This window comes from Ranitomeya variabilis, chromosome 3 (assembly GCF_051348905.1).
Source record: "Ranitomeya variabilis isolate aRanVar5 chromosome 3, aRanVar5.hap1, whole genome shotgun sequence".
NCBI lineage: Eukaryota > Metazoa > Chordata > Amphibia > Anura > Dendrobatidae > Ranitomeya > Ranitomeya variabilis.
Window position 1 is genome coordinate 396,389,892 of NC_135234.1, and position 12,584 is coordinate 396,402,475.

Genomic DNA, 12,584 nt, shown 5'->3' on the forward strand with positions numbered 1-12,584 from the left:
AGTGGGCATTTGAGGAGTGGCGACATTGGCTCGAGGGAGCTAAGCATCGTGTGGTGGTCTTAACTGATCACAAAAATCTGATTTATCTCGAGTCGGCCAAGCGGCTGAATCCTAGACAGGCTCGTTGGTCGTTGTTTTTCTCTCGTTTTGATTTCGTGGTCTCGTACCTGCCTGGTTCGAAGAATGTGAAGGCTGATGCTCTTTCTAGGAGTTTTGTGCCTGACTCTCCTGGAGATTCTGAGCCGGCTGGTATCCTCAGAGAAGGGGTGATTTTGTCTGCCATCTCCCCAGATTTGCGACGAGTGCTGCAGGAGTTTCAGGCGGATAGACCTGACCGTTGTCCACCGGAGAGACTGTTTGTCCCAGATAGATGGACCAACAGAGTTATTTCCGAGGTTCATTCTTTGGTGTTGGCAGGCCATCCTGGAATATTTGGTACCAGAGATTTGGTGGCCAGGTCCTTTTGGTGGCCTTCCTTGTCGCAGGATGTGCGTTCCTTTGTGCAGTCTTGTGGAATTTGTGCTCGGGCTAAGCCTTGCTGTTCTTGTGCCAGTGGTTTGCTGTTACCTTTGCCTGTCCCGAAGAGGCCTTGGAAGCACATCAGTGCTATTCTGATCTCCCCTGATTATCTTCGTTTTCAGTCTCTTCTGAGAAGCTAAGTTTCTGTTTGATTATTTTTTGCTCATCAGTCTGCAATATGATTTCAGTATATGATGAGTTTAGTCCAGCTTGCTAATATGTGAGTTCTTGCTGCTGGTAAGCTCTGGGGTACGTAGTTGCTTCCCCCGCACCGTTAGTTGGTGCGGGGGCTCGAGCAATCTCTGCGTGGATATTTTGCTTAGGGTTTTCTATTGACCGCACAGCTCCCTTCCTATTTTCTGCTATCTAGTGTTAGCGGGCCTCATTTGCTATATCTATTTCATCTCTGCATTTGTGCTTTCCCCGTAACTCACCGTTAATATTTGTGGGGGGCTTTTCTATATCTTTGGGGTCATTTCTCGGAGGCAAGTAAGGACTTTACTTTCCCTCTAGGAATAGGTAGTTTCTCAGGCCGTGAAGAGACGTCTAGGATTTTCAGGTAACGTTCCACGGCTGCCTATAGTTGTTTGCGGATAGGATCAGGTTGCGGTCAATCCAGATACCACTTCCCCAGAGCTGGTCGTCGGTTTAGTTACTTAGCTAGTCAAACTTGCGATCCTTACCACTAGGATCATAACAGAGATTGTCAGGCTCCATGGGGTTCCCACGGACATTGTTTCCGATAGAGGACCACAGTTTGTGGCTCGCTTTTGGGATTTCACGCATTTTAGATTCCAGGTGGCACAGAGGAAGGTTGCAGTATGTCGTGTCCTGAAAGGGTTTCGGACCCTAGGATAATTCCTGGGTGAAAGATGAGGACTTCTCGGTCTCAAGGCTGATTAAGGCTTTTCACAGGAGATTTCCCGAATAAGGCTCGGCCAAGAGGATCTGGAGGATCCTCGTAAAAGAGGAGGTACTGTTAGAATCTATTTTGTTTTTTACCATCCACCATCTTGTTGTGGTTTCTGGTTGCTGATCTTTTTCCCCTGGTGCTGGGTTGTCTTAGGTCAGGTGAGTGTATCACCCTTTATTACCCAGCACCTGCCTCCCAGTCCTTGCTGGACAACAGTGTTATTTCGCTAGAGTTCTGGCTAGGTGCTTTGAAAGCTTTCTGTGTTTGATATTGTGCAGTTCTGGGACCCCCAGTTCTGCTATCCTTAGTTTCTGTTTTCGTTTGGTTTCTGCAGCCTTCTTGTGTTTTCTATTAGAAGGTAACCTGTTTTTATACCTAGTCCTTAGATCTTTTAGGGACCTCCTTCCCCCTGTCTATAGGTCTTTGCTTGAGATTAACCTAGGATCGTCGGTGGGTCTATTCGCTAGGAATGGCTTGCCCACTCCATCATAGGATATTAGCCTAGTCTCAGTGCAGGTTCAGTTTTTCCCCCTTCTATCCTAGTTCTGTTTTGCAGTTCCGTAACTTTATTCAGTCACTATGTGGTGGTAATATGTGGTCTGGCCATGGTGTGGCTGTATTTGTTCCTTGTATGTAGTATTATTCGGTCACTATGTGGTGGTAATATGTGGTAAGGTCATGGTGTGATGATATTTGTCCCTTGTATGTGGTATTAATGGTTGTTTTTTAAAAAATTTAAATGTATGTGACTCAGTCCCTTAAAGAAAAATACATAAAAATGTATTTATTTTTAATAGTTTAGAGTAGAGTAGGGCCCGGCAGAAAGAGTCTACCGTGTCATGGTGTCAGCTTAAAAATTATTTTGGCCAGAACAAAAGCTGCTGGTTATGAATGTGATCTGGTGTTTGATGGTAATTGTTAATATCTGATCGGTGAGGATGTGGTGGAGAAGTTTTTCCAAGAGTGGGCGGTGGGACGGTGGAGATGAAGCTGATGTTGAACCTGGGCGGAGTCTCAAGGGAACCCAACAATTTTGCCGGTATGGGGCCCCAAAATTCCTAGTGGAAACCCTGGTCTGTCTCATGAGCTGCAGACCGCAGCTTCCTGAGACTTCAGTGTGCTCACGCAAACGGCGCAATGACATTATTGCTTCATACCGCTCTGCAGGCTGGAAGAGAAAATGGAGGCTGCAGTGCTGAGAATCAGGATGAGGTGAGTATAAACTTCATTATTTTTAATATGGAGAACTGGGGCCATCATACTATATATATATATTGGGGAACTGGGGCCATATTACTACATACATGGGGAGAACTGGGGCCATCCTACTATATATATGGGAGAACTGTTGCTATTATACTATATATATGGGGATAACTGGGGCCATCATACAATATATATGGGCAACTGGTGCCATCTGACTATATTTATGGTTGGAACTGGGGCCATCACAATATATATACTATATATGTGGGGCTGTGGGCACCATCATACTATATATGTGAGGCAGTGGGATACCTTCATACTATATATAATATATAAATAAATGAAACTGTGGGGACCATCATATGGAGACTGTGGGGCCACCATATTCCATATAGGGGGCTGTAAGGACATGATACTATATATAGAGGGGATGCGGGATCATCATACTATATATAGGAAGCTGTGAGTTACATAATATCGCAATTAGAGAGATCTAGGGGACCATCATACTATATATAGGGGTTTTGGAAACATACTATTTGTGGGGAGCTATAGTATACAGTATATAGAAAACTGTAAAGCCTCATACTATATATAGGAGGCAGTGGGGGCATCATATCTTATATCCCATATCTATGTACCAGCCTGTTTTTAAAGCTGTTATCTCTGCTGCTTTAATGCAATGGCCAGAGACAAGCAGGGAAAAGGAGGGCCACCGCAACTCGAGGGCCACTGCCTTGTGATTGCCCCCAGGCTGAAAAGTGCCAGCCAGTCCCTGTCATGTTGTGATGAGTGGTGACATCAAAAAGGTTAACTCAGATCACAGCCGCTGAACTGTGGTAACCTTACTGATGCCACCATTTGTCACAGCAGTCGGGTTCTCGTGCTGAACAGCATGACACCCGGCAGTGGCTGCTGCTACACTGTATGGAGCTTCGTTCTCTGAACAGGGTTCCATACAGTGGACAAAGAAGATGGGGATAGTCATGGGACCTTCATATGGATTACGGCAGACCCTGTGGATTGCTTTTTTTGGGGGTAATAAATGGTTAAAAGAGGGAAACTGTCAGGGAGTACATTTTACAAATAAAGGACTTTTGTGTGTGTTGTTTTTTTCCTTTGACTATGGGGTTAGTAATAGGGGTGTCTGATAGATGCCTCTCCATTAGTGTTGAGCATTCCGATACCGCAAGTATCGGGTATCGGCCGATACTTGCGGGTATCGGAATTCCGATACCGAGATCCGATACTTTTGTGGTATCGGGTATCGGTATCGAAACAACATTAATGTGTAAAATTAAGAATTAAAATAAAAAATATTGCTATACTCACCTCTCCGACGCAGCCCGGACCTCACCGAGGGAACCGGCAGCGTTCTTTGCTTAAAATGCGCGCTTTTACTTCCTTCCGTGACGTCACGGCTTGTGATTGGTCGCGTGCCGCCCATGTGGCCGCGACGCGACCAATCACAGCAAGCCGTGACGTAATTTTCAGGTCCTCAATGCCTAATTCTAGGCATTCAGGAATTTAAAATTACGTTCCGGCTTGTGATTGGTCGCGTCGCGGTCACATGTGCGACGCGACCAATCACAAGCCGTGACGTCACGGGAGGCAGGAGATGCGCGCATTTTTAAAATTACGTCACGGCTTGTGATTGGTTGCGTGCGGCCCATGTGACCGCGACGTGACCAATCACAGCAAGCCGTGACGTAATTTCAGGTCCTCAATGCAGAAATAGGCATCAGGACCTGAAATTACGTCACGGCTTGCTGTGATTGGTCGCGTCGCGGTCACATGGGCGGCACGCAACCAATCACAAGCCGTGATGTAATTTTAAAAATGCGCGCATCTCCTGCCTCCCGTGACATCACGGCTTGTGATTGGTCGCGTCGCCCATCTGACCGCGACGCGACCAATCACAAGCCGGAACGTAATTTTAAATTCCTGAATGCCTAGAATTAGGCATTGAGGACCTGAAAATTACGTCACGGCTTGCTGTGATTGGCCGCGTCGCGGCCACATGGGCGGCACGCGACCAATCACAAGCCGTGACATCACGGAAGGAAGTAAAAGCGCGCATTTTAAGCAAAGAACGCTGCCGGTTCCCTCGGTGAGGTCCAGGCTGCGTCGGAGAGGTGAGTATAGCAATATTTTTTATTTTAATTCTTTCTTTTACACATTAATATGGATCCCAGGGCCTGAAGGAGAGTTTCCTCTCCTTCAGACCCTGGGAACCATCAGGGATACCTTCCAATACTTGAGTCCCATTGACTTGTATTGGTATCGGGTATCGGTATCGGATTAGATCCGATACTTTGCCGGTATCGGCCGATACTTTCCGATACCGATACTTTCAAGTATCGGACGGTATCGCTCAACACTACTCTCCATTACTAACTTTTGGGGCTTGATGTCAGCAAACTTCAGACAGTTGACATCAACCTCAAAACCATTATCTCAATTGCCAACTCACCAGAGCATACTTCAGACATTGAATTTTATGGTGAGAATGCAGGAGAGGTATTCATCTGATGACTCTTCCATGAAGGCCATATTTGTGCATGTGTCTCTGAAAAGTTGAACAATTTGCCACAACTCCAGAGTTAGGAACATTTTTCTGAAGGTCTTTTGCAGCTAACTGTATGTTCTGATTTTCCAATCTAGCAATCCTACAAGCAGATCACTAAAAATTTGTTTGGTTTTCCAGACCTTATCTTGACCTCCACTGTTCCTTTTAACTTCCATTTCTTAATTACATTTTGAGCTGAGGAAAGAGCAACTTGAAAACGCTTTGCTATCTTCTTATGCCCTCCGCCTGCTTTCTGCACCATTTTCATTTTCAGAGTTCTAGACAGCTGCTTAGATAAACTCATGGCTGCTGTTTTATGGCACAAGGTTAGAGGAGGCTGGGTATTCATAAAGTTTGGAAATTTGCATCACCTGGCCTTTCATAACGATGATAGTTAACAAGCCATAACCCTAACAGACTAATTAAGTCTGAAACCTTTGTCAAAGTTATCTGAGCATACAAATCTCCAAGGATGCTCAAACTTTTGCATTGACCAATTTTCCTTTTTGTAGTTTTCAAAATCTAAAGAATAACATATATATATATACCAGACCCCAGAAGAAGCTGGTTTGCGAAACGTGCTTTGGGGTGGGGAAGGACGCTGTGGTTGGTACACGGCAAGCATTCTCCTGATCTCTGCTTCTGGTAATATGTGTTATTTATTTCTTATTGCATACTTAGGTAGCTTCTATTGAGCCAGATAACGTGGAAATGTGTGTATGCTATATGGGATATACTTGTCTTTGACACGGGTCTTTAATATTGAGGACTACATGTTGTAACCCAGCATCTCTCTTTAGTTAGGGCACTTTTGTACTGTACAGTATTGTTCTATATATTTTTTAACAATTCATTAATAAAGCATTTGATATTTTGACTTTATTCTGGATCTCTTCGTTTGGCAATTTTAAATGTAAGTCTGAATATAGTGATTATGTTGTGTGAAGTGCCAGTCATTAATTATTCTTTGGACATTTATGAGTTTAAGATATATACAGCTCTGGCAAAAATTAAGAGACCACCACATCAAAACCCTGTCATGGGCAGCCCAATCTCCAGACCTGAACCCCATTGAAAACCTCTGAAATGTAATCAAGAGGATGATGGATAGTCATAAGTAGGGTTGAGCAACTTTTCATTTTTTGAGAGCGAGTCGGGTTTCACGAAACCCGACTTTCTCAAAAGTCGGGTCGAGTGAAATCGGCCGATCTTATTGAAAAGTCGGGGTCGGGGATCGGCCAAAACACGAAACCCAATGCATTTCAATGGGGAAGCATACTTTTTTAATATTTGCTTCAGCGCGATAATGTTGAAAAGCCGGTAATTCAATTGCCGGCTTTTCATTTCTCCTGCCTAAACCCGACATGATATGAGACATGGTTTACATACAGTAAACCATCTCATATCCCCCTTTTTTTTGCATATTCCACACTACTAATGTTAGTAGTGTGTATGTGCAAAATTTCGGCGCTGTAGCTATTAAATTTAAGGGTTAAATCGCGGAAAAAATTGGCGTGGGCTCCCGCGCAATTTTCCCTGCCAGAGCGGTAAAGCCAGTGACTGACGGCAGATATTAATAGCCAGGAGAGGGTCCATGGTTATTGGCCCCCCCGTGGCTAAAAACATCTGCCCCCAGCCACCCCAGAAAAGGCACATCTGGAAGATGCGCCTATTCTGGCACTTGGCCACTCTCTTCCCACTCCCGTGTAGCGGTGGGATATGGGGTAATGAAGGGTTAATGCCACCTTGCTATTGTAAGGTGACATTAAGCCAGATTAATAATGGAGAGGTGTCAATTATGACACCTATCCATTATTTATCCAATTGTTTGAAAGGGTTAAAAAACACACACACACACATGATTAAAAAGTATTTTAATGAAATAAACACACCGGTTGTTTTAATATTTTATTGCTCTCTCAATCCATTTGAAGACCCTCGCTTGGCAAAATAATAAACCCACAATATACATACCCTCTGATGAACTGTCACGTCCCACGAGGTAAATCCATCTGAAGGGGTTAAAATATTTTACAGGCAGGAGCCCTGCTAATGCAGCTGTGCTCGTGCCTGTAAGCCCCGGCGAATGAAGGAAATGTAGGTCAATGACCTATAGTTAACTTCAGTCGCGGTGATGCGCCCCCTGGTGGATGTCCTCATATGACCTGGAGCGTGGGAAAAAGTTCCCAGGCTGCAGTTCATGAGGACATCCAGCAGGGGGCGCATCACCGTGACTGAAGGTAACTATAGGTCATTGGCCTACATTTCCTTCATTCGCCGGGGCTTACAGGCACGAGCACAGCTGCATTAGCAGGGCTCCTGCCTGTAAAATATTTTAACGCCTTCAGATGGATTACCTCGTGGGACGTGACAGTTCATCAGAGGGTATGTATATTGTGGGTTTATTATTTTTCCAAGCGAGGGTCTTCAAATGGATTGAGAGAGCAATAAAATATTAAAACAACTGGTGTGTTTATTTCATTAAAATACTTTTTAATCATGTGTGTGTGTGTGTGTTTTTTAACCCTTTCAAACAATTGGATTAATAATGGATAGGTGTCAGAATTGACGCCTCTCCATTATTAATCTGGCTTAATGTCACCTTACAATAGCAAGGTGGCATTAACCCTTAATTACCCCATATCCCACCGCTACACGGGAGTGGGAAGAGAGTGGCCAAGTGCCAGAATAGGCGCATCTTCCAGATGTGCCTTTTCTGGGGTGGCTGGGGGCAGATGTTTTTAGCCACGGGGGGGGGGGGGGGCAATAACCATGGACCCTCTCCTGGCTATTAATATCTACCGTCAGTCACTGGCTTTACCGCTCTGGAGGAGAAAATTGCGCGGGAGCCCACGCCATTTTTTTCCGCGATTTAACCCTTAAATTTAATAGCTACAGCGCCGAAATTTTGCACATACACACTACTAACATTAGTAGTGTGGAATATGCAAAAAAAGAGGGGGATATGAGATGGTTTACTGTATGTAAACCATGTCTCATATCATGTCGGGTTTAGGCAGGAGAAATGAAAAGCCGGCAATTGAATTACCGGCTTTTCAACATTATCGCGCTGAAGTAAATATAAATATATATATGTGTCACTCTATGACATATATATATATATATATATATATATATATATATATATAAACGAAACCCGACTTTGGATTACAGATCGTGTACCGCCGACCCGATCCCAGAGTGGGATTGGGTCGGGTTTCACGAAACCCGACTTTGCTAAAAGTTGGCGACTTTTGAAAAGTGCCGATCTGTTTCGCTCAGCTCTAGTCATAAGCCATCAAACAAAGAAGAACTACTTACATTTTTGCGCCAGAAGCAGTGTGAAAGACTGGTGGAAAGCATGCCAAGACGCATGAAAGCTGTGATTAAAAATCATGGATATTCCACAAAATATTGATTTCTGAACTCTTCCTGAGTTAAAACAATAGTATTGTTGTTTCTAAATGATTATGAACTTGTTTTATTTGCATAATTTGAGTAGGGTTGAGCGAAACGGGTCGGCAATTTTCAGAAGTCGCTGACTTTTGGCAAAGTCGGGTTTCATGAAACCCGACCCGACCCCTGTGTGGGGTCGGCCATGAAGTCGGCGATCTTCTGAATCTGGAATCGGAATTCCGATACCGATTCCCGATATGTTTAAGATATCGGGAATTGGTATCGGAATTCAGATTTAAGTGTAAAATAAAGAATTAAAATAAAAAATATCGCTATACTTACCCTCTGACGGGCCCTGGTACTAACCGGGAACCTTCCTTCCTTAGAATCAGCCTTCCAGGACCCTGCGGTGACGTCACGGTGACGTCGCGGCTTGTGATTGGTCGCGCGGCCGCCCATGTGACCGCTCGCGTGACCAATCACAAGCCGCGACGTCACCGTGACGTCACCGAAGGTCCTGGAAGGGCTGATTCTTAGGAAGGAAGGCTGCTGGAACGAAGCCGAGGGTGAGTATATTCCTATTAGTTATATACTCACCCTCGGACACGCCCTGCTTCTTTCCGGCAGCCTTCCTTCCTAAGAATCAGCCCTTCCAGGACCTTCGGTGACGTCACGGTGACGTCGCGGCTTGTGATTGGTCGCGCGAGTGGTCACATGGGCGGCCGCGCGACCAATCACAAGCCGCGACGTCACCGTGACGTCACCGCAGGGTCCTGGAAGGCTGATTCTAAGGAAGGAAGGTTCCCGGTTAGTACCAGGGCCCGTCAGAGCGTAAGTATAGCGATATTTTTTATTTTAATTCTTTATTTTACACTTAAATATGGATCCCAGGGCCTGAAGGAGAGTTTCCGCTCCTTCAGACCCTGGGAACCATTGGAAACCCAATGCACTGCATTGGGTTTCGAGTTTCGGCCCCGACCCCGACTTTTTTATAGGATCGGCCGATTTCACTCGACCCGACTTTTGAAAAAGTCGGGTTTCGTGAAACCCGACCCGATCCTACAAAAGTAAAGGTCGCTCAACCCTAAATTTGAGGTCTGAAAGCACTGTTTTTTTAAATTTTGATAATTTATCTTTGTCAGAAAAAAAATAAAAAATTTATTGCTTGGAAATTTGGAGACATGTTGTCAGAAGTTTATAGAATAAAAGAACTATTTACATTTTACTCAAAAATATACCTATAAAGATAAAAATCCATCAAACTGAACATTTTGCAGTGGTTTCCTAATTTTTGCCAGAGCTGTATGTACAGTTAAGTCCATATACATTTGGACAGACACAACATTTTTCTAATTTTGGTTATAGACATTACCACAATGAATTTTAAACAAAACAATTCAGATGCAGTTGAAGTTCAGACTTCATTTGAGGATATCCACATTAAAATTGGATGAAGGGTTTAGGAGTTTCAGCTCCTTAACATGTGCCATCCCTTTTTCAAAAGGGACCAAAAGTAATTGGACAGATTAAATAATTTTAAATAAAATGTTCATTTCTAGTACTTGGTTGAAAACCCTTTGTTGGCAATGACTGCCTGAAGTCTTGAACTCATGGACATCACCAGACGCTGTGTTTCTTCCTTTTTGATGCTCTGTCAGGCCTTCACTGTTAGGGCTAGCGGAACGCACCAAGTAAATATAGATGTTTATTATTATTGATGCGTTCGCAGCCCGGGGTCCACCGTGCAGGGGAACCTGCTGCTAGTAAATGGTGGCACTATTTGGCGGTAGAGACTAGCTCTGTTACTTCACAGAGTAGCCGTGAAAGGAAAGCACTGCGCCCTGTTAGACTTCACAGGAGCACAGGCTAACTGCCCATCAGAGAGAAGTCAGTGGTCATGCATGCACACAATCTCCTCACTGGAGGTGCCGGTATTCTAAGGGCTTATTTCAGCCGGGTCCCTGAATACAATCTCACATGACCACACTGGTGCAAAGCACATAACTCAGAAAGATACTAGCGCAAGGCCGTGCGGTCATGCGCACCTTTTATAGCTGCAGCAACTACAGGACCTTCCCAAAAGGACCAATGGGAAGCTGCCACAGAACTTGAGCAACTTCAGGACCTTCCTAGAGTACCAATGGAAATAGCTGCAGTACCTGAGCATGTGACCCTTGATCCCCAATGAGAGATCTTACCCTGGGCATGCTCAGAAGGGGAAAAGTAGGACTTAGTCCCAAAGATGTCTGCTCGCCGCTGACCAGTACTGGCTACAATGGTAGAAGCTGGAAAAGCAGCAGTAAGCTTTCGCACAGTGTCAGACTGAGCATGTCCCTGGGACCGACGCCTCCGCTCAGCAGGCTCCACTGCGGCAGGAGAAGAATGGTAGACTACAGCGGAGATGGCTCGAGATTCCCCTTGTGCAGAGGCGGGAACTCGACCCCTAACATTCACGGGGTGGTTTTCAGTTGCTGTTTGTTTGTGGGCCTTTCTGTCTGAAGTTTAGTCTTTAACAAGTGAAATGCATGCTCAATTGGGTTGAGATCAGGTGACTGACTTGGCCATTCAAGAATATTCCACTTCTTTGCTTTAATAAACTCCTGGGTTGCTTTGGCTTTATGTTTTGGGTCATTGTCCATCTGTAGTATGAAACAACGACCAATCAGTTTGGCTGCATTTGGCTGGATCTGAGCACACAGTATGGCTCTGAATACCTCAGAATTCATTCGGCTGCTTCTGTCCTGTGTCACATCATCAATAAACACTAGTGACCCAGTGCCACTGGCAGCCATGCATGCCCAAGACATCACACTGCCTCCGCCATGTTTTACAGATGATGTGGTGTGCTTTGGATCATGAGCTGTGCCACTCCTTCAACATACTTCTCTCTTTCTATCATTCTGGTAGAGGTTGATCTTGGTTTCATCTGTCCAAAGAATGTTCTTTCAGAACTGTGCTGGCTTTTTTAAATGTTTTTTAGCAAAGTCCAGTCTAGCCTTTTTATTCTTGATGCTTATGAGTGGCTTACACCGTGCAGTGAACTCTCTGTATTTACTTTCATGCAGTCTACTCTTTATGGTAGATTTGGATATTGATACGCCTACCTCCTGGAGAGTGTTGTTCACTTGGTTGGCTGTTATGAAGGGGTTCTTCTTCACCATGAAGATTATTCTGCGATCATCCACCACTGTTGTCTTCCGTGGGCGCCCAGGTCTTTTTGCATTGATGAGTTCACCAGTGCTTTCTTTCTTTCTCAGGATGTACCAAACTGTAGATTTTGCCACTCCTAATATTGAAGCAATTTCTTGGATGGGTTTTTTCTGTTTTCGCAGCTTAAGTATGGCTTGTTTCACCTGCATGGAGAGCTCCTTTGACCGCATGTTTGCTTCACAGCTAAACCTTCCAAATGCAAGCACCACACCTCAAATTAACTCCAGGCCTTTTATCTGCTTAATTGAGAATGACATAACGAAGAAATTGCCCACACCTGTCCATGAAATAGCCTTGGAGTCAATTGTCCAATTACTTTTGGTCCCTTTAAAAACAGCGTGGCACATGTTAAGGAGTTGAAACTAGGGTTGAGCGACTTTCATTTTTTTAAGATCGAGTAGGGTTTTGGGAAACCCGATTTTGTCCAGAGTCGAGTCGAGTGCAGTCGGCCGATTATCGCTAAAAGTCGGGGATCGACCGAAACACGAAACCCAATGCAAGTCAATGGGGAAGCATAGTCGGCAGTGAGTGGAGGCCAGGAAAACACCTACAGTGCCCATTTTAATGCCAAAAACATCCATTCTTGTTTCTGAAGCTTGTCAATCTTAATTAACTTTATAATAATAGTTGGGCATAGGGAATTGGGGGTCATTTGGCAAAAGTTGTGGGGGGAGTAGGGCCGGCTCAAGTTTTTCGTGGGCCCAGGAAATGCGGACTACGTCACGGCGGTGTTGCAGGGAAAGGTAATTATTTAAAAGTTGCAAGTGCTGT